The sequence below is a fragment of the Cervus canadensis genome, chromosome 19 (genome assembly GCF_019320065.1).
Source record: "Cervus canadensis isolate Bull #8, Minnesota chromosome 19, ASM1932006v1, whole genome shotgun sequence".
In the NCBI taxonomy this organism is placed as follows: Eukaryota; Metazoa; Chordata; class Mammalia; order Artiodactyla; family Cervidae; genus Cervus; species Cervus canadensis.
Genome location: NC_057404.1, coordinates 56062913 through 56081150, shown reverse-complemented (window position 1 = coordinate 56081150; position 18238 = coordinate 56062913). Strand labels below are relative to the sequence as shown.

The following is an 18238-nucleotide window of genomic DNA, read 5'->3' as shown; positions in this document are numbered from 1 at the left end:
CCAGAATAAAGGCATAGAAAAGAAGGCCAATGAGTTCTAATTTTTTTTTTTCTTTCTCTCCTCTTCATTTGACTTTCAAAACCTGAAATAGAGCAGAATTCTTGAATTATACCATTTAGAGACCATGTAAAATAGGTAATGGCTGCCTCCCAACATTTTGCCTCTTCCCCATTGATAGCTATTAAGTTGGATAAAATTGATCCTCCCACCCCAGCCAGCATAGTTGATCTAGTTAATAAGAGTAATTTTCCCCCTTAACATAGAGATTAGTTCAGGAATGGGTGCAAATCTAGGCCTAAGTCAAGGAAAGTCCTCTGGCCCCAGTGATTAATTTGTATATGGTCCAACCAAAGGGAAGCTCAAGGCTTTTCCAGGTAGCTGTCAGGAGAGATATCCACCTTTCGTGGATATTGATAGCAGTAGTGGAATCCAGTATGAGGATGAAAATCCACCAGATGGTGGTGGGAGGGTCCTCCCTGGGTCACTAGGCTCCTTTATATCTTTCTAGGTGTGTCAGAACTCGAGATCCTAATGCTTCTTTTCCTGAGCTATTGCTCAGGGTTGTGTTTGCAGCATGCAGCCTTGAGAAATGTGGTAATTTCTCAGCCTTGCAAAAAAGAGCAAGTTAGCTAGCTGATTGTCAGCCAAAAACAAAATAATAGCAATGGACTCGTTAACTTTGGTGTTCCTTAGCCACTGTGCAAACCTACTGTGTGTGTAACATCCATCTGGGTCCTACCACATCAACCCTGTGGAGTCTGAGGCAAGATTAACTGGTGTCAACAGGCTGATGTCCGAGCTGCTTGCTGCGCCCTCGTAGTCAAATTCTTTGTCTCCACCCAAGAGTCTCACGTCTGCTTTCAGCATCCATGAAGCAGTAACAGGGTAAGTTAGTAACTTGCAAGGAGGGTCAAATTAAATCCCAGGCCAGTGGGGTAAAACTGAGATACTAGTAGAGGAATGGAAACAGAGCCCTGGTCAAAAACCACATAAGCCAACTCTTAATTTTATTTGGGATGTAAGAATCATGTCAAGACCAAAATATATATTTTAAGGGAAAAATGTGTCTTAAGTGGTTTTGAAAATGATCTTCTTAGACTGACTCTACTTCTGAACCATTTAAATTACTTAAGACTGTACCAGATGCTCTACTCTTCATTCATACGGTTTTTATTCAGCTAATAATATTTATACTATCTTTCCCAATTTGGATAGAACATAAGATTTCTGAGACTAACATGAACTGAGAAGACATATTATGAAACAAAAATATTCCATTAGAAGTGACTTATTATACAATCATTTTACATTGGTCACCTATGCCTAGTTTATGCCTTTTTTTATTTTTCTAATTTAATTTTTCACTCAAATATAACTTTACTTTCTATTTTGAGCTAATGTCTATGATCCCTTTCTAACTATTCAAAAAACAGAAGCTATTCTTCATTATGAGTAATATAGTAGCATTTTAAATTTTGGAGAAAAATAAAGCATCATAGTGAACTTCAGTTCAGTTGCTCAGTCATGTCCGACTCTGCAACCCTGTGGACTGCAGCACGCCAGGCTTCCCTGTCCATCACCAACTCCTGGAGCTTACTCAAACTCATGTCCATCGAGTCAGTCATGCCATCCTTGGTTCTCCCTTTCTCCTCCCTCCTTCAATCTTTCCCAGCATCAGGGTCTTCTCCAATGAATCAGTTCTTCTCATCAGGTGGCCAAAGTATTGGAGTTTCAGCTTCAGCATCAGTCCTTCCAATGAATATTCAGGACTGATTTTCTTTAGGATGGACTGGTTTGATCTCCTTGCAGTCCAAGGGACTCTCAAAAGCCTTCTTCAACACCACAGTTCAAAAGCATCAGTTCTTAGCCACTTAGCTTTCTTTATAGTCCAACTCTCACATACATACATAACTATTGGAAAGACCATAGCTCTGACTAGATGGACCTTTGTTGGCAAAGTAATGTCTCTACTTTTTAATATGCTGTCTAGGTTGGTCATAACTTTTCTTCCAAGGCATGGCTGCAGTCACCATCTTCCATACTTTTGAAGACCAAAAAAATAAAGTCTGTCACTTTTTCCATTGTTTCCCCATCTATTTGCCATGAAGTGATGGGGCCGGATGCCATGATCTTAGTTTTCTGAATGTTGAGTTTTAAGCCAACTTTTTCACTCTCCTCTTTCACTTTCATCAAGAGGCTTTTTAGTTCCTCTTCACTTTCTGCCATAAGGTGGTGTCATCTGCATATCTGAGGTTATTGATAGTTTTCCTGGCAATCTTGATTCAAGCTTGTGGTTCATCCAGCCCAGTGTTTCTTATGATGTAGACAAAGAGCATTAATCATGTAAATGGTTTTCTGATTTCCTTAGCAGAGTTAAAATGCATTAAAAGTATGGCTGATCACAGAAAATAGAAGTCCCAAGAGACACTGGGTTTGGATTTTATTTCCTTTAAGTGTGCCCTTTACTTTCTATGCAATTGCAACTCTGCATATAAGTTAAATAAGCAGGGTGACGATAGACAGCCTTGACGTACTCCTTTTCCTATTTGGAACCAGTCTGTTGTTCCATGTCCAGTTCTAACTGTTGCTCCTTGACCTGCATACAGATTTCTCAAGAGGCAGGCCAGGTGGTCTGGTATTCCAATCTCTTTAAAAATTTTCCAGTTTGTTGTGATTCACATAGTCAAAGGCTTTGGCATAGTCAATAAAGCTGAAGTAGATGTTTTTCTGGAACTCTCTTGCTTTTTCGATGATCCAGCAGATGTTGGCAATTTGATCTCTGCTTCCTCTGCCTTTTATAAAACTAGCTTGAACATCTGGAAGTTCTCAGTTCTCATACTGTTGAAGCCTTGCTTGGAGCATTTTGAGCATTACTTTGCTAGCGTGTAAGATGAGTGCAATTGTGCGATAGTTTTAGCGTTCTTTGCATTGCCTTTCTTTGGGATTGGAATGAAAAGTGATGTTTTCCAGTCCTGTGGCCACTGCTGAGTTTTCCAAATTTGATGGCATATTGAGTGCAGCACTTTCACAGCATCATCTTTTAGGATTTGAAATAGCTCAACTGGAATTCCATCACCTCCACTAGCTTTGTTCGTAGTGATGCTTCCTAAGGCCCACTTGACTTTGCATTCCAGGATGTCTGGCTCTAGGTGAGTGATCACACCATCGTGATTACCTGGGCCATGAAGGTCTTTTTTGTATAGTTCTTCTGTATATTCTTGCCACCTCTTCTTAATATCTTCTGCTTCTGTTAGGTCCATACCATTTCTGTCTTTTATTTTGCCCATATTTGCATGAAATGTTCTCTTGGTATCTCTAATTTTCTTGAAGAGGTCTCTAGTCTTTCCCAATTCTATTGTTTTCCTCTGTTTCTTTGCAGTGACCACTAAGGAAGGCTTTCTTACCTCTCCTTGCTCTTCTTTGGAACTCTGCATTCAAATGGGAATATCTTCCCTTTTCTCCTTTGCCTTTTTGTGTCTTTTTTTTTGTCAGCTATTTGTCAACAAACAATTCTTTTGGTTCCTTATCACAATTCAAATGTGTGTCTGTGGGTCGGGGGGCCCCCCACACAACCAACAAGCAAGTCTCAGGACACCAGCAGGGTGTCCAAGAATTCAACTAAATTCTGACACTATCTACCAGGAGGTAAGGGCTTGGTCCCACAAGACTGTCCCCCTACCCTCACTCACACACACTGCAGATGCCAGTTGCAATCCTACATTCTTGCTTGTACTTCTGACCAACTGACTATAGATCAGAGTTTCCAAGGACATCCCCCTCCTTGGGTTTGATTAATCTGTTAGAGTGGCTCACAGAACTCAGGTGAACACTTACTTACATTTACCAATTTATTAAAGGATATGTGATAAAGCACACAGAGGAACACTCAGAGGGAAGGGGTGGGCCGGGAAGAGAAGGTGTGTGGGTGGGGCAGGGGCTCTCGTGGCCGGTGTAGGGCCCCACCCTCCCAGCACCTCCATATGTTCCCCTGCCTGGAAGCTCTCCAAGCCCCATCCTTTTGGGATTTTATGGAGGCTACGTCACATAGACATGCTCAATCATTAACTCCACTTTCAGCCCCCTCGCTTCTCAAGAGAATGTGGGGCGTGACCGAAAATTCCAAGCTACTAATCATGGTTCGGTCTTTCCAGCGACCAGCCCTCATTCAGGAGCTCACCCAATGTCACCTCCTTAGAACAAAGGCACTCCCATCACCCAGAAAATTGCGAGGGTTTTAGGAGCTCTGTGGGAGGAACAGAGGTCAAAGACCAATATTAGAACAAGAGACACTCCTAGTGTTCTTATCGCTCAGGAAATGACAAGGGTTTTTAGGAGCTCTGTGTCAGGAACTGGAAAAAATGGCTAATATGTATTTTTTATTATCTCACAACATTGTTGTAAAACTATGTGAAATTTAGAATAACTAAAACTGGAAAAATGCACCATGATTTCACTATTTAAACCAAACTTAAGTTTTCTTTCCTTTTGAGCCACCAAGACTTGCTGATTATTAAAGGGACTTTTAAAAAAAGTAGCAGGCATCTTACAACATTAACTAATATATTTACGTTACCAGGGCTTCCCTGGTAGCTCATTGGTAAAGAATCTGCCTGCAATGAAGGAGACCCAGGTCCAATCCCTGCATTGGGAAGATCCCTTGGAGAAGAAAAGGGCAACCCACTCCAGCATTCTTGCCTGGAGAATTCCATGGACAGAGGAGCCTGGTAGGCTACAGTCCATGGGGTCACAAAGAGTCAGACTTGACTTGGTAACTAACTGTGTATTTATATGAGTTAAATTTGAGTGAATCACCAAATGAAACCACATGGATGAAAATCCTTGTAGGATAAATACATATTAAAAGTTTCATTTTCAAAAAGCATACATTGTAAAAATGGTGTGTGTGTATGCTTGTGCCGGTGTGTGTGTGTACTTTAGGACAATGAGCATGGAGTTAAACATATTAGAAAAGATAGAAGATAGTTTTAGGCATTTGAATTTTCCAAAACACTGCAGGGCACTGGCTGTCCCATCACGGAATGAAATACAGTGCTGTGACTCATGATGTCTGCTGACTATATCATTTTGCTACTTTATGGTTTTGCTAATAAATCTCCCTTTTTGTATTTCAGATAGTACTGGATTACGTGAAACAGAAAAAAATAAAAAGATAATTTTTAAGGAAAAATGTAAGGTAATGTCAATGAATTATCAAAAATGAGATTTACCTTATAGCTTCTATATTTTTAAACAAACAAAATCGCTTTTCCACAGGTACAATCGTTATTTGGAATTGTCACCAAATTACACCCTCCAAAATCAGTGTTAAATTTTAGAGCTTTGAAACAATGCATTTTGTCATTATTGCTTTATTTTTCTCCCAGCAAAAAAATGACTGACAACAATTTGATATAAGATTGTGTATCTGAGAAGAAATTAATACCCCAGATAAAGACAGTAAGATCTTTTCAAATGATTGTTCTTAATCTCTGGAGGAAACATGTTGGTTGGAATTAGTTACAGTTATTGGGTATACACATAATCGATATGATGCATAAACATTTGTTAACTCATATTTAGCAGTTATTCAACTCCTTGATGACTGGAGAATTACTAATTCATCATCTGCTGACCCCGCTAGGGCCTGCTGCCACTTGAGTATTTGTGTTGTTTCCTGGAATGCACATGTGTGAAATACCATGTGAGCAGGTGGTGGTGGGCTCTGCAACATTCCAGTGGAGGCAAGAAGGAGTCGTGTGAAGGACACTCCAGGCCCTCCTAAAGGCATTTTCCCTGCGCTTCTGTGTGCCCGCTCTTGCTGAATGTGGTCTGGGGAGAAACCACCACTGTTGCTACTGCTGGTGACTTGAAGTCCCATCATGCAGGGTTGCAGAACTAAAGAGATGCACACTAGCAACTCCTACTTTCACACAAAGCCCAGAGTTGCTGCCTTGCCCAACCTTATGGCCTCAGGGAGTAGTTTACAAGGACTCTATTACAAAGCACCATAGACTAAGTGGCTTCAAGAACCGGCATTTATTTTCTTGCAGTTCTGGAGGCTTGAAGTCTGAAATCAAGGTTTCAGCAGAGCCTTCTAAGGCCTGTCTCCTTGCTTAGAGATGGCTATCTTCTCCAAGCATCTTCTCATAGTCTTCTGTCTGTACCTGCCTATGTCCTAATCTTGACACCAAGCATGGAATAAAGGCCACCGTAAGGAGCTCATTTTAACTGCGTTGCCTTTACAGCCACTATCTCCAGATGCAGCCACATTCTGAGGTACTGGTGGGCAGGACTCGATGCATGAATCTGGAGGGATAAATTTCGCCTGTAACAGAGAGGCCTGGCACACAGACAGCCACACTGCCAGTTAGGTTCTTTCCAACACACAAGACTATATAAAAATATATGTGACGGGGGAGGAGCCAAGATGGCGGAGGAATAGGACGGGGAGACCACTTTCTCCTCTACAAATTCATCGAAAGAACAATTGAACGCAGAGAAAACTTCACAAAACAACTTCTGATCACTAGCTGAGGTCATCAGGCGCCCAGAAAAGCAGCCCATCATCTTCGAAAGGAGGTAGGACAAAATATAAAAGATAAAAAGAGAGACAAAAGAGCTAAGGATGGAGATCCGTCCCAGGAAGGGACTCTTAATAGAGGAAGTTTTCAAACACCAGGAAACCCTCGCACTGGCGGGTCTGGGGGAAGTTTTTGAATCTCGGAGGGCAACCTGACTGGGAGGGGAACAATAAATGAAACTCACAGATTACGTGCCTAAAAGCAACTCCCAGCAGAAAGGTACCCCAGACGCCCGCATCCGCCACCAGCAAGTGGGGGAAGAACGGAGAGGAGCGGGCGGCATTGCTTAGGGTAAGGACTGGGCCTGAGTGCCCTGAGGGCAATTGGAGGGAGCTTTTGTGAGTTACCAACTTAAACCATGGGACAGCAAAAGAGAGAGAGAAAATTAACCAGCCCAAACACACTGCCGGCAGTTCGCAGAACAAAGGGTCTGAGCAAGTCCAGAGAAGAGCTCACAGGCTGTGGACTGGCCCAGCCCCGCCGGAGGCAGGAGGCAGGGGGGAGGGGAAAGGGGCAGGCTCGGGCCCAAGGACTGCATCCCCTACTGCACTGCAAACAGGCCTCCAGTTTCTAATCAAAGACCTCCTGAGATTCTGGATAGTCGACATCCTCTGGGAGGGTCGCAGTGAGACACAGGGCGCAGGCACCCAACCGTCGCGGGCGGGGACTGGGGCTGGGGACGCGGAGGGGAGAAGGCGTGCCGCACCCAACTGGCGCCGGCAGAAACTGAGGCTGGGACCGTGGAGGGGAGAAGGCGCCCCGCACCCAGGGAGAGTGCGCCCGTCAAGCTCCTGGCTGCCTGAGCCTCTCGGGCGGGGAAGGCACAAAACGCAGGCGCAACTGAGTCCGCGCTTTTGTGGAACACCCAAGGGCTGGAACCGCGCACAGCGCAGGGCACGCTCCATATAGACCAGCCGGGAGCCTGAGCAGCATAGACGGGGAAAGCATCGCCAGTCCCTCCCTGCAGCGTGACGGAACTAGCTACCTGAACAAGAGACCACCTCCGCCTGCCTGTGTCAGGGCAGAAATTAGGCACTGAGGAGACCAGCAAACAGAAGCCAAATAAACAAAGGGAACCGCTTCAGAAGGGACTGGTGCAACAGATTAGTGTAGAAAACACCGACTACACCGGAAGGGGCCTGTAGATATCGAGAAGTATAAGCTGGAACGAGGAGCTATCTGAAACTGAACCGAACCCACACTGACCGCAACAGCTCCAGAGAAATTCCTAGATATATTTTTACTTTTTTTTTTTAATTAAAAAAAATTTTTTTTTCTTTTTTCCTTTTTATTTTTTCTCTTTTATTTTCTTTTAAAATTCCCTATTACTCCCCCATGACTCCTTAACTTTCATTTTCATAGATTTTTAAGATTTTTTAATTAGAAAAAAATTTTTTTCTTGTTTTTTTTCTTTTTTCTTTTTTTCTTTTTCTCTTATTTCCTTTTAAAGTCCTCTATTACTCCTTAATTTTCATTTTCATTTCACTATAACCTTGCAAAAAAAAAAAGAGAGAGAAGCCCTATTTTTAAACCAAACTTCATATATATTTCTAACATTTTTTGTATTTTTGTTTTTAATACTGTATTTTTAAGAGTCTAACCTCTACTCTAGATTTTTAACCTTTGTTTTACAGTATGTGATATAAATTTTGGACATTTAAGAATCCAATATTCAGTTCCCATTTTTATTCAGGAGGGTGGTGATTACTCTCTCCCAATCTTGACTCTCCATTTTGTACCTCAGAACACCTCTATTTCCTCCTTTCCCCTTCTCTTCCCAATCCAATTCTGTGAATCTTTGTGGGTGTCTGGGCTACAGAGAACACTCTGGGAACAGACAACTGTGTAGATCTGTCTCTCTCCTCTTGAGTCCCCCCTTTTCTCCTCCTGCTCATCTGTATCTCCCTCCTCCCTCTCCTCTTCTTCATGTAACTCTGTGAACCTCTCTGGGTGTCCCTCACTGTGGAGAATCTTTTCACCATTAACCTAGAAGTTTTATTATCAGTGTTGTATAGTTGGAGAAGTCTTGAGACTACTGGAAGAATAAAACTGAAATCCAGAAGCAGGAGACTTAAGCCCAAAACCTGAGAACACCAGAAAACTCCTGACTACATGGAACATTAAGTAATAAAAGACCGTCCAAAAGCCTCCATACCTACACTGAAACCAACCACCACCCAAGAGCCAAAAAGTTTCAGAGCAAGACATACCACGCAAATTCTCCAGCAACGCAGGAACATAGCCCTGAACGTCAACATACAGGCTGCCCAAAGTCACATCTAACACATAGACCCATCTCAAAGCTCATTACTGGGCACTCCACTGCATTCCAGAGAGAAGAAATCCAGTTCCACGCACCAGAACACTGACGCAAGCTTCCCTAACCAGGAAACCTTGACAAGCAAATCGTCCAACCCCACCCACTGGGTAAAACCTCCACAATAAAAAGGAACCACAGACCTCCAGAATACAGAAAGCCCACTCCAGACACAGCAATCTAAACAAGATGAAAAGGCAGAGAAATACCCAACAGGTAAAGGACCATGAAAAATGACCACCAAGTCAAACAAAAGAGGAGGAGATAGGGAATCTACCTGAAAAAGAATTTAGAATAATGATAATAAAAATGATCCAAAATCTTGAAAACAAAATGGAGTTACAGATAAATAGCCTGGAGACAAAGATTGAGAAGATGCAAGAAATGTTTAATAAAGACCTAGAAGAAATAAAAAAGAGTCAATTAAAAATGAATAATGCAATAAATGAGATCAAAAACACTCTGGAGGGAACCAAGAGTAGAATAAAGGAGAGAGAAGATAGGATAAGTGAGGTAGAAGATAAAATGGTGGAAATAAATGAAGCAGAGAGGAAAAAAGAATCAAAAGAAATGAGGACAACCTCAGGGACCTCTGGGACAATGTGAAATGCCCCAACATTCGAATTATAGGAGTCCCAGAAGAAGAAGACAAAAAGAAAGGCCATGAGAAAATACTCGAGGAGATAATAGCTGAAAACTTCCCTAAAATGGGGAAGGAAATAGCCACCCAAGTCCAAGAAACCCAGAGAGTCCCAAACAGGATAAACCCAAGGCAAAACCCCCCAGGACACATATTAATCAAATTAACAAAGATCAAACACAAAGAACAAATATTAAAAGCAGCAAGGGAGAAACAACAAATAACACACAAAGGGATTCCCATAAGGATAACAGCTGATCTATCAATAGAAACCCGCCAGGCCAGAAGGGAATGGCAGGACATACTTAAAGTAATGAAAGAGAATAACCTACAACCAAGATTACTGTACCCAGCAAGGATCTCATTCAGATATGAAGGAGAATTCAAAAGCTTTACAGACAAGCAAAAGCTGAGAGAATTCAGCACCATCAAACCAGCTCTTCAACAAATGCTAAAGGATCTTCTCTAGACAGGAAACGCAGAAAGGTTGTATAAATGTGAACCCAAAACAACAAAGTAAATGACAACGGGACCATACCTATCAATAATTACCTTAAATGTAAATGGGCTGAATGCCCCAACCAAAAGACAAAGACTGGCTGAATGGATACAAAAACAAGACCCCTATATATGCTGTCTACAAGAGACCCACGTCAAAACAAGAGACACATACAGAGTAAAAGTGAAGGGCTGGGAAAAAATATTTCACGCAAACGGAGAACAAAAGAAAACAGGAGTTGCAATACTCATATCAGATAAAATAGACTTTCAAATAAAGGCTGTGAAAAGAGACAAAGAAGGACACTACATAAAGATCAAAGGATCAATCCAAGAAGAAGATATAACAATTATAAATATATATGCACCCAACATAGGAGCACTGCAATATGTAAGGCAAACGCTAACAAGTATGAAAGAGGAAACTAATAGTAACACAATAGTAGTGGGAGACTTTAATACCCCACTCACAACTATGGATAGATCAACTAAACAGAAAATTAACAAGGAAACACAAACCTTAAATGACACAATGGACCAGCTAACCCTAATTGATATCTATAGGACATTTCACCCCAAAACACTCAACTTCACCTTTTTCTCAAGTGCACACGGAACCTTCTCCAGAATAGATCACATCCTGGGCCATAAATCTAGTCTTGGTAAATTCAAAAAAATTGAAATCATTCCAGTCATCTTTTCTGACTACAGTGCAGTAAGATTAGATGTCAATTACAGGAAAAAAATTGTTAAAAATTCAAACATATGGAGGCTAAATAACATGCTTCTGAATAACCAACAAATCATAGAAGAAATCAAAAAAGAAATCAAAATATGCATAGAAATGAATGAAAATGAAAACAAAACAACCCAAAACCTATGGGACACTGTAAAAGCAGTGCTAAGGGGAAGGTTCATAGCATTACAGGCTCACATCAAGAAACAAGAAAAAAGTCAAATAAATAACCTAACTCTACACCTAAAGCAACTAGAGAAGGAAGAAATGAAGAACCCCAGGGTTAGTAGAAGGAAAGAAATCTTAAAAATTAGGGCAGAAATAAATGCAAAAGAAACTAAAGAGACCATAGCAAAAATCAACAAAGCTAAAAGCTGGTTTTTTGAAAAAAATAAACAAAATTGACAAACCATTAGCAAGACTCATTAAGAAACAAAGAGAGAAGAACCAAATTAACAAAATTAGAAATGAAAATGGAGAGATCACAACAGACAACACTGAAATACAAAGGATCATAAGAGACTACTACCAGCAGCTCTATGCCAATAAAATGGACAACTTGGATGAAATGGACAAATTCTTAGAAAAGTATAACTTTCCAAAACTGAACCAGGAAGAAATAGAAGATCTTAACAGACCCATCACAAGCAAGGAAATCGAAACTGTAATCAAAAATCTTCCAGCAAACAAAAGCCCAGGACCAGATGGCTTCACAGCTGAATTCTACCAAAAATTTAGAGAAGAGCTAACACCTATCTTACTCAAACTCTTCCAGAAAATTGCAGAAGAAGGTAAACTTCCAAACTCATTCTATGAGGCCACCATCACCCTAATTCCAAAACCAGACAAAGATGCCACAAAAAAAGAAAACTACAGGCCAATATCACTGATGAACATAGATGCAAAAATCCTTAACAAAATTCTAGCAAACAGAATCCAACAACATATTAAAAAAATCATACACCATAACCAAGTGGGCTTTATCCCAGGAATGCAAGGATTCTTTAATATCTGCAAATCAATCAATGTAATACACCACATTAACAAATTGAAAGATAAAAACCATATGATTATCTCAATAGATGCAGAGAAAGCCTTTGACAAAATTCAACAACCATTTATGTTTAAAACTCTCCAGAAAGCAGGAATAGAAGGAACATACGTCAACACAATAAAAGCTATATATGACAAACCCACAGCAAGCATTACTCTCAATGGTGAAAAATTGAAAGCATTTCCCCTGAAATCAGGAACAAGACAAGGGTGCCCACTCTCACCACTACTATTCAACATAGTTTTGGAAGTTTTGACCACAGCAATCAGAGCAGAAAAAGAAGTAAAAGGAATCCAGATAGGAAAAGAAGAAGTGAAACTCTCGCTATTTGCAGAAAGGAATCCAGATAGGAAAAGAAAAAGTGAAACTCTTGCTGTTTGCAGATGACATGATCTTCTACATAGAAAACTCTAAAGACTCTACCAGAAAATTACTAGAGCTAATCAACAAATATAGTAAAGTTGCAGGATATAAAATTAACACAAAGAAATCCCTTGCATTCCTATACACTAACAATGAGAAAACAGAAAGAGAAATTAAGGAAACAATACCAATCACCATTGCAACAAAAAGAATAAAATACTTAGGAGTATATCTACCTAAAGAAACAAAAGACCTATACATAGAAAACTATAAAACACTGATGAAAGAAATCAAAGAGGACACAAACAGATGGAGAAACATACCGTGTTCATGGATTGGAGAATCATATTGTCAAAATGGCTATACTACCCAAAGCAATCTATAGGTTCAATGCAATCCCTATCAAGCTACCAATGGTATTTTCACAGAACTAGAATAAATAATTTCACAATTTGTATGGAAATACAAAAAACCTCGAATAGCCAAAGTAATCTTGAGAAAGAAGAATGGAACTGGAGGAATCAACCTGCCTGACTTCAGACTCTACTACAAAGCCACAGTCATCAAGACAGTATGGTACTGACACAAAGACAGAAATATAGATCAATGGAACAGAATAGAAAGCCCAGAGATAAATCCACGAACCTATGGACACCTTATCTTTGACAAAGGAGGCAAGGATATACAATGGTAAAAAGACAACCTCTTTAACAAGTGGTGCTGGGAAAACTGGTCAACCACTTGTAAGAGAATGAAACTAGAACACTTTCTAACACCATACACAAAAATAAACTCAAAATGGATCAAAGATCTAAATGTAAGACCAGAAACTATAAAACTCCTAGAGGAGAACATAGGCAAAATACTCTCTGACATGAATCAGAGCAGGATCCTCTATGACCCACCTCCCAAAATATTGGAAATAAAAGCAAAAATAAACAAATGGGACCTAATGAAACTTAAAAGCTTTTGCACAACCAAGGAAACTATAAGCAAGGTGAAAAGACAGCCCTCAGATTGGGAGAAAATAATAGCAAACGAAGCAACAGACAAAGGATTAATCTCAAAAATATACAAGCAACTCCTGCAGCTCAATTCCAGAAAAATAAATGACCCAATCAAAAAATGGGCCAAAGAACTAAACAGACATTTCTCCAAAGAAGACATACAGATGGCTAACAAACACATGAAAAGATGCTCAACATCACTCATTATCAGAGAAATGCAAATCAAAAACCACAATGAGGTACCATTACACGCCAGTCAGGATGGCTGCTGTCCAAAAGTCTACAAGCAATAAATGCTGGAGAGGGTGTGGAGAAAAGGGAACCCTCTTACACTGTTGGTGGGAATGCAAACTAGTACAGCCACTATGGAGAACAGTGTGGAGATTTCTTAAAAAACTGGAATTAGAACTGCCATATGACCCAGCAATCCCACTTCTGGGCATACACACTGAGGAAACCAGATCTGAAAGAGACACATGCACCCCAATGTTCATCGCAGCACTCTTTATAATAGCCAGGACATGGAAGCAACCTAGATGCCCATCAGCAGATGAATGGATAAGGAAGCTGTGGTACATATACACCATGGAATATTACTCAGCCGTTAAAAAGAATTCATTTGAATCAGTTCTAATGAGATGGATGAAACTGGAGCCCATTATACAGAGTGAAGTAAGCCAGAAAGATAAAGAACATTACAGCATACTAACACATATATATGGAATTTAGAAAGATGGTAATGATAACCCTATATGCAAAACAGAAAAAGAGACATAGATGTACAGAACAGACTTTTGGACTCTGTGGGAGAAGGCAAGGGTGGGATGTTTTGAGAGAACAGCATGCATATTATCTATAGTGAAACAGATCACCAGCCCAGGTGGGATGCATGAGACAAGTGCTTGGGCCTGGTGCATTGGGAAGACCCAGAGGATTCAGGTGGAGAGGGAGGTGGGAGGGGGGATCGGGATGGGGAATACATGTAACTCCATGGCTGATTCATGTCAATGTATGACAAAACCCACTACTATATTGTAAAGTAATTAGCCTCCAACTAATAAAAATAAATGAAAAAAATATATATGTGACGGTAATTTTTGAGATTTTGATAGTTTTGTTTGTTCTTCATATTTCCCCTTTCTTCTATTCTAAGAAAATAGTCAGACACACTTTCCTTAACTCGGGAATTTTCCTGAGCAGAAACAGAAGATTTTCAGTTTTGTAAGGCCTAACTTCCATGAAATGATTTTGCAAGATGTCCCAGAGCAGTGCCCTTGAGAAAAGCAAGGGAGGCAGTTAGTTCTGATGAGCAGGGACTGGTGGTCTGTAGACCACCATGCCGCTGTCAGAGAAAGAACTCTGGTGTTCCATTGAGCTTCTCTGATGGCACAGTTGGTAAAGAGTTCTCCGGCAATGCAGGAGACCCCAGTCTTCTGGGTCAGGTAGATCCGCTGGAGAAGGGATAGGCTACCCACTCCGGTATTCTTGGACTTCCCTCCTGGCTCAGCTGGCCAAGAATCCACCTGCAATGTGGGAGACCTGGGTTTGATCCCTGGCTTGGGAAGATCCCCTGGAGAAGGGAACTGCTATCCACTCCAGTATTCTGGCCTGGAGAGTTCCATGGACTGTACAGTCCATGGGGTCGCAAAGAGTTGGGCATGACTGAGTGACTTTCACTTCATTTCCTCAGGGGGAGATGGCTGCAGGCTCTTCAGAAGGAGGCCACATGGCAAAAGCAGGGCTCCAAACCTCTGCCAAGCTTCTTCAGTCACATGCATGTTACAGTGAGGACGGCCAAGACCATGGACAGCTCAATGATTAGAGAAGGCAGCGACTGATAACCTGCTCCTCTGTTAAAGTCTAAATGTTAGTTGCTCAGTAATATCTGGCTCTTCGCTACCCCATGGACTGTAGCCCAACCAAGCTCCTCTATTTATGGAATTCTCCAGGCAAGAATACTGGAGTGGGTAGCCATTCCCTTCTCCAGTGTATCTTGCTGGCCCAGGGATCAAACCCGGGTCTCTTGTATTGCAGGCAGATTCTTTACTGTCTGAGTCACCAGGGCAGCCCTATCACCTTTGCAAACCCCAAGGAGGAAGGGGCCCTAGTAGTACCAGAGATTGGCTTTTCAACCTGGTGAAATGGAAGGCTGGAGTCATTTTTATATTCTTGAGCTAATTAAAAAGATATTTATGCACTTTTGAGCTTATAGTTTGTTCATTCATTCAAAAATCATTTGAATGAATAAGGCCAGATGCTCTTCTAGGTTTAGGTGGTGTAGCTGTAAGCATCTTGAGCAAAATTCCTGCTCTCTTGCACCTGCATGTTACTGGAGAAGCCAGATGAGTAAGTAAACAAAATAGCTTCAGCCAGAAATGAGAACTAGAAAGAGAGGAACAGAGTGGCATGGCAGAGTAATGGGAGTGATACACATAGGAGACCAGAACAGGCTTCCCTGAGCTGAAACACAAAGAATAAGCGGACAGTTATTTGAAAGGCAGGAAGAGTGGGAGGAAGAGCAAAAATATGCCTGGTCAGTGCAAAAAAAAAGAGAGAGAGAGAGAGAGAGAAAGATGGAGGTTAGTGTAGCTGAAGTGTAGTAGATGTGAGACTGTTACTAGAGAATCTAACATGAAGTTAATGAAGCTGGAACTCAAGACCCTCCCCTCCAAGATCCCTTCCAAAATCCCAGAAGGAACACCAGCAATGAACTCACGTGTTCATATGCCTTTGTAAAATCTGCCAGAGTATAATACTTGATCTGAATTCGGTTAAGACTGTGATCTCTTTTCACTCCAACTCCCCCTCCATGTAGTGGTGGAACATTACTGAAACCCAGCTAAAGGGAAGACGAGTGGGAGCTTTGTTCAGCTTGGTTTTGATGGAATATATTTATGTGGTTCTCGGTCACATTTACACCAAGCCGTTCCCAGCCGCACCAGCATAGGAATGAACAGCTCCCAGGCACACTCCCCCCATGTCTAGGCCAGTCTGCCTGATGGACAGGGCCGGAGGTCTTACTGGACACCAACCACTCTGAGGTGCTGACACCGTTAAGTGTTTGGGTGGCGGACATGTGCAGCACCTACAGATTAGTCTGGAAACTTTTTCAGGAGCTAAACATAAAAATTGTCAGTGAAGAGTTAGTTTCTTAATGCTGCCTAGTCAAATGCAAAGCGGTCCCCTTTCAGGAACATGCTAGATGACACAGCACACATAATTATAAAGGCATCATGTGGGTTTTCTTTTTTTGCTATTATGAAAAACAGAACTTATCAGAATTCTTATGTTTCTGGGCACAAACCTGCAACCAGGTTACAGTCAAGCCATTTATCAATAATAAAAACTATCAATTTAATATTGCTAAAGTTTACTGGAAAAATAATGTTACAAAGTTACTGTCATATAAAGAGGAAATCAAAGAGAATTCAACTAAATAATGTAGGGGAAAAGAGGTGTATCAAACAGTTAATAAAAATGTTGTTCTTTATCTGGATTTTTAAATGGTTGTAATAATGACCTAATTATTATACCTGTAGCTAATTTGTTTGGGTTTTTTCATAGACAAAACTAACGTTTTTTCATTTTTGTAATTTAGTTGTCTCTCTTCTGTTCTTTCATTTTTCATCAGTTTTTCCACCCTCTGTCTAACTATATATCTTCACAAGATAAATTAAAATGTCTGTTTTGCCCTTAGTCATCAGGAAGGTAATAATATTTAAAATAGATACATTTATATTTACAAATGACAAAATGTCTAAAGTGCTATTCAAAATTCCTTAAAAAGTAAAATAAGCAATGCTGATACGGTTCTTGAATGAAGCCTTACCCTGAAGCCAAATTTTAGACAACGAGTAGTGATTTCTTAAGTCGGGAGTCACTTTTAACTTAAGAAACAAAATTTTAATTCAAATTGCTGCATGTTTTGCACCAAAGGGATGTTTCTGAGACTAAACCATAAGTGCCGTCTGCTGTCACAGGTTTGCTATCTACCCTGCCTTTAAAATCTTACTTTAATGCGTTTGTTTAATAGATGTTTATTATTTATTTCAGGCACTGTTCTAGGCATGAGAGATATGGAAATTGACAAGTCAGTCGAGATGAATTCTCTCTAGAAGCTCGTATCAAGATGCAGGACAGACAATGAAGACAAATAACCCTATGTCATATCAGAAGGTGGTAAGTGCAATGAAGGCAAATAAAGCCATGGGGTAGGGTAGGGTAGGGTAGAGAGAGGCTAGGGCTTCCCAGGTAGCTCAGTGCTAAAGAATCTGCCTGTCAATACAGAAGACACAGGAGACACGGGTTCGACCCCTGGGTTGGGAAGATCCCCCATTTCCTGCTGCAGTATTCTTACCTGGAAAATCCCATGGACAGAGGAGCCTTGTGGGCTATAGCTCACAGGGTCATAAAGAGTGAGTGAGGACAAGCGCTTCCAGTCATATTTGAGCACAGACCTATTTTACGTATTCCTAGTCTGTTGCAGGAGTGGTGGTTGTCATTGTTTATTTAGATCACGAAATATTTGACCAAGCAAGATCCTGGAGGTATACTTTTATCAGAGGCAGACAGGTAGCAGAGAGAGGCAGGAGTCTGGTGTGGATTCAAACTCCGACTCTGCTATTTTCTGCACAGCCTTGGGTAGATCATTTGTCTTTTCTGAACCTTGGTAGTCTCCTCTTCTGAAGTTTCCCTGAGAAATAAAAGATGTTTTTAAACACCTGTTTTTTATGCAAATCTTAAATGAGGAAGTGCTTAATAAATCTTTCCTTTAATCCCTCCCTTGCTCCCTAAGGAGGTCCTTTTTGGTTGGAAACACAGATGCCTTGCTGACAGTTTTTAGAAGGAAATAGCTTTTCACTGAAGGTCAGTGCAATGGACTTCCCACAAAAGTGAGAAATTTCCTAGAAAATTGCTAATTATTTTCAAGGCAGCCAGCAATAACTGAGCAATCAGACAGCAAAATGGCCACCATTGAGTTCGTCAGCATATGACCAGCTGACTGGATTTCATTACTCCTCATAAATGTTCGGAATCAAGGC

The 18238-nt window shown here is 40.9% G+C and overlaps 1 long non-coding RNA gene across 1 annotated transcript in view; it reads left to right on the top strand.

Moving 5' to 3' along the window:
- Nucleotides 1-17380, top strand: part of LOC122422312 — a 164382-nt gene extending 147002 nt beyond the window's left edge. The window contains exons 10-12 of the long non-coding RNA XR_006263776.1: nt 694-885; nt 5133-5194; nt 17250-17380. This is a non-coding gene — a long non-coding RNA (uncharacterized LOC122422312). The remainder of the gene's footprint in view (nt 1-693; nt 886-5132; nt 5195-17249) is intronic.
- The last annotated feature ends 858 nt before the right edge of the window (nt 17381-18238 follow it).